Source organism: Gossypium raimondii, unplaced genomic scaffold, assembly GCF_025698545.1.
Source record: "Gossypium raimondii isolate GPD5lz unplaced genomic scaffold, ASM2569854v1 Contig00158, whole genome shotgun sequence".
Taxonomy (NCBI): domain Eukaryota; kingdom Viridiplantae; phylum Streptophyta; class Magnoliopsida; order Malvales; family Malvaceae; genus Gossypium; species Gossypium raimondii.
In genome coordinates, this window is record NW_026291317.1 from 1 (window position 1) to 4,669 (window position 4,669).

Genomic DNA, 4,669 nt, shown 5'->3' on the forward strand with positions numbered 1-4,669 from the left:
TTTAAATTGGGAAGCGTCGAGGCGCTTTATATGAATAGATTAGAAGTTGGCCAGTGCGATCATACCGGCACTAATGCCGGATCCCATCGAACTCCGCATTTAAGCGTGCTTGGGAGAGAGTAGTACTAGGATGGGTGACCTCCAGGAAGTCCTCGTGTTGCACCTCCCATTTTATTTTATATAATGTTTTTTAGTTGCATTTTCTCGGCGTTGTGTAACTCATTCGTTATTTCGTTGTGTGAAATAAATAATTTAAAGCGATATTTGCTCAATTTGCATTTAAATTGGCGCAAGCTGATAAAGGCGACCTTTATATGAATAGATTGTGCAGGAGTTGTGGTGCGATCATACCAGCACTAATGCGGATCCCATCGAACTCATGATGAAGCGTGCTTGGCGAGTAGTACTAGGATGGGTGACCTCCAGGAAGTCTCGTGTTGCACCTCCATTTTATTTCATATAATGTTTTTTAGTTGCATTTTCTGGCGTGGTGTAACTCATTCGTTATTCGTTTTGTGAAATAAACAATTTGAAGCGATATTTGGTCGAATTTGCATTTAAATTGGCGCAAGCTGCGATAAAGCGACCTTTATATGAATAGATTCGCAAGAGTTGGCAGTGCGATCATACGGCACTAATGCGGATCCCATCGAACTCGCATTTAAGCGTGCTTGGCGAGAGTAGTACTAGGATGGGTGACCTCTTGGGAATCTGGTGTTGCACCCTACCATTTTATTTCATATAATGTTTTTTTTGTTGCATTTTCTCGGTGGTGTAACTCATTCGTTATTTTCATTTTGTGAAATAAATAATTTGGAGCGATATTGGTTGAATTTGCATTTAAATTCGGCCAAGTGCGATCGAGGACCTTTATATGAATAGATTGCAGAGTTGTGGTGGCGATCATACCGCACTAATGCGGATCCCATGAACTCCGCATTTAAGCGTGCTTGGCGAGAGTAGTACTAGGATGGGTGACCTCGCAGGAAGTCCTCGTGTTGCACCTCCCATTTTATTTTATATAATGTTTTTTAGTTGCATTTTCTCGACATGGTGTAACTCATTACGTTATTTCGTTTTGTGAAATAAATAATTTGGAGCGATATTTGGTCAATTTGCATTTAAATTCGGCGCAAGTCTGTCGGGCGAGCCTTTATATGAATAGATTGCAAGAGTTGGCCAGTGCGATCATACCGGCACTAATGCAGGATCCCATCGAACTCGCATTCAAGCGTGCTTGGCGAGAGTAGTACTAGGATGGGTGACCTCAGGAAATCTGTGTTGCACCTCCCATTTTATTTCATATAATGTTTTTTAGTTGCATTTTCTCGGCGTGGTGTAACTCATTCGTTATTTTCATTTTGTGAAATAAATAATTTGGAGCGATATTTGGTGAATTTGCATTTAAATTGAGTGCAAGTGCAATCGAGCGACCTTTATATGAATAGATTCGCAAGAGTTGGCAGGTGCGATCATACCGACACTAATGCGGATCCCTCGAACTCCGTATTTAAGCGTGCTTGGGAGAAGTAGTACTAGGATGGGTGACCTCACAGGAAGTCCTCGTGTTGACCCCCATTTTATTTTATATAATGTTTTTTTAGTTGCATTTTCTCGGCGTTGTGTAACTCATTCGTTATTTTCGTTGTGTGAAATAAATAATTTGAAGCGATATTAGATTAATTTGCATTTAAATTGAAGCGCAAGTGCGATCGAGGCAACCTTTATATGAATAGATTGCATGAGAGTTGGCGGGTGCGATCATACAGCACTAATGCCGGATCCCATGAGAACTCGCATTTAAGCGTGCTTGGGCAAAAGTAGTACTAGGATGGGTGACCTCGCAGGAAGTCTCGTGTTACACCCTCCATTTTATTTTCTATAATGTTTTTTAGTTGCATTTTCTCGCGTGGTGTAACTTCATTCGTTATTTCGTTAATGTGAAATAAATAATTTGAGCGATATTTGCTCGAATTTTCATTTAAATTAGGGTGCAAGCTGCGATAAGGGCAGACCTTATATGAATAGATGCGCATGAGTTGGCCAGATGCGATCATACGGCACTAATGCGGGATCCATGAACTCAGCGATTATGCGTGCTAGGCGAAGTAGTACTAGGATGGGTGACCTCTAGGAATCCTCGTGTTGCACCTCCATTTTATTTCATATAATGTTTTTTTAGTTGCATTTTCTCGGCGTGGTGTAACTCATTCGTTATTTGCCTTTTGGGAAATAAACAATTTGAAACGATATTTGGTCGAATTTGCATTTAAATTTGGTATAGCTGCGATAAGGCGACCTTTATATGAATAGATTAGCATGAAGTTGGCGGGTGCGATCATACCAACACTAATACTAGATCCCATCGAACTCATTTGAAGCGTGCTTGGCGAGTAGTACTAGGATGGGTGACCTCACAGGAAGTCCTCGTGTTGCACCTCCCATTTTATTTCATATAATTTTTTTAGTTGCATTTTCTCGGCGTGGTGTAACTCATTACGTTATTTTCGTTTTGTGAAATAAACAATTTGAGCGATATTTGGTGAATTTGCATTTGAATTTGGCGCAAGCTGCGATAAGGCGATTTATATGAAAGGATTAACGCGAAGTTGGCGGATGCGATCATACCGACACTAATGCAGGATCCCATCGAACTCCGCAATTAAGCGTGCTTGGAAGTAGTACTAGGATGGGTGACCTCTAGGAAATCCTCGTGTTGCACCCTCCCATTTTATTTCATACAATTTTTAAGTTTGATTTTCTCGGCGTGGTGTAACTCAATCGTTATTTGCGTTTTGTGAAATAAACAATTTGAAGCGATATTTGGTCGAATTTGCATTTAAATTGGCGAATAGCTACGATAAAGGCGGACTTTATATGAATAGATTGTGCAAGAGTTGTGAGTGCGATCATACAACGACTAATGCACGAATCCCTCGAACTCATGATTAAGCGGCGCTTGAGAGTAATACTAGGATGGGTGACCTCGCAGGAAGTCCTCGAGTTGCACCCTCAAATTTTATTTCATATAATGTTTTTAGTTGCATTTTCACGGCGTGGTGTAACTCATTCGTTATTTGCGTTTTGTGAAATAAACAATTTGAAGCGATATTTGGTCGAATTTGCATTTAAATTGAGGCACAAGCTCGACAAGGGACCTTTATATGAATAGATTGCGCAGAGTTGGGGTGCGATCATACCAGCACTAATGCGGATCCCATCGAACTCGCATTTAAAGCGTCTTGGCGAGTAGTACTAGGATGGGTGACCTCCAGGAAGTCTGGTGTTGCACCTCCCATTTTATTTCATATAATGTTTTTTTAGTTGCATTTTCTCGGCGTGGTGTAACTCATTCGTTATTTTCATTTTGTGAAATAAATAATTTGGAGCGATATTAGGGTTGAATTTGCATTTAAATTGATGCAAGTGCGATCGAGGCACCTTTATATGAATAGATTGAGCAGAGTTGGCAGGTGCGATCATACCGACTAATGCACGGATCCCATCGAACTCGCATTTAAGCGTGCTTGGGAGAGTAGTACTAGGATGGGTGACCTCGCAGGAAGTCCTCGTGTTGCACCCTCCATTTTATGTCATATAATGTTTTTTTGTTGCATTTTCTCGGCGTGGTGTAACTCATTAGTTATTGCCTTTTGTGAAATAAACAATTTGAAGCGATATTTGGTGAATTTGCATTTAAATTTGGCGTAAGCTGCGATAATTGGCGACCTTTATATGAATAGATTGCAAGAGTTGGCGGTGCGATCATACCGCACTAATGCGGATCCATCGAACTCCGTGAAGCGTGCTTGGCGAGTAGTACTAGGATGGGTGACCTCTGGGAAGTCCTCGTGTTGCACCCTCCCATTTTATTTCATATAATTTTTTTAGTTGCATTTTCTCGGCGTGGTGTAACTCATTCGTTACTTGCCTTTTGTGAAATAAACAATTTGAAAGCGATATTTGGTGAATTTGCATTTAAATTGGGCAACTACAAGGGCCCTTTTATGAATAGATTGCGAAGTTGGGGTGCGATCATACCGGCACTAATGCGGATCCCTGAACCGCATTTAAGCGTGCTTGGGTGAAAGTAGTACTAGGATGGGTGACCTCCAGGAATCCGTGTTGCACCTCATTTTATTTATATAATTTTTTTTTGTTGAATTTTCTCCGTGGTGTAACCATTCGTTATTTCATTTTTGAAATAAATAATTTGGAGCGATATTGGTTAATTTGCATTTCAATTAGTGAAGTGCAATGGGGTTTATATGAATAGATTAAGGTTGGGGTGCGATCATACCGGCACTAATCCGGATCCCATCGAACTCGTTTTAAGCGTGCTTGGGAGAGAGTAGTACTAGGATGGGTGACCTCAGGAATCCTGTGTTGTACCCCTCCATTTTTTTTATATAATTTTTTTTAATTTTTTCCTTTTAACTCATTGTTATTTTGTTGTGTGAAATAAATAATTTGAACGATATTTGCTCTTTGCTTTTAAATTGGCCGCGATAAAAGCGTTTATATGAATAGATTGTGCAAGAGTTGCCAGGTGCGATCATACGCACTAATGCAGAATCCCAGAACTCATGATTAAGCGTGCTGGGGGGTATACTAGGATGGGTGACCTCGGGAATCCTCGTGTTGCACCCTCCCTTTTATTTCATATAAT

The 4,669-nt window shown here is 40.5% G+C and overlaps 2 pseudogenes; both read left to right on the forward strand.

The window, feature by feature from the left end:
- Positions 1 to 51: 51 nt before the first annotated feature.
- On the forward strand, positions 52 to 166 carry LOC128036990 (5S ribosomal RNA; annotated as a pseudogene).
- A 729-nt stretch (positions 167 to 895) lies between these two features.
- On the forward strand, positions 896 to 1,007 carry LOC128036991 (5S ribosomal RNA; annotated as a pseudogene).
- Positions 1,008 to 4,669: the final 3,662 nt, after the last annotated feature.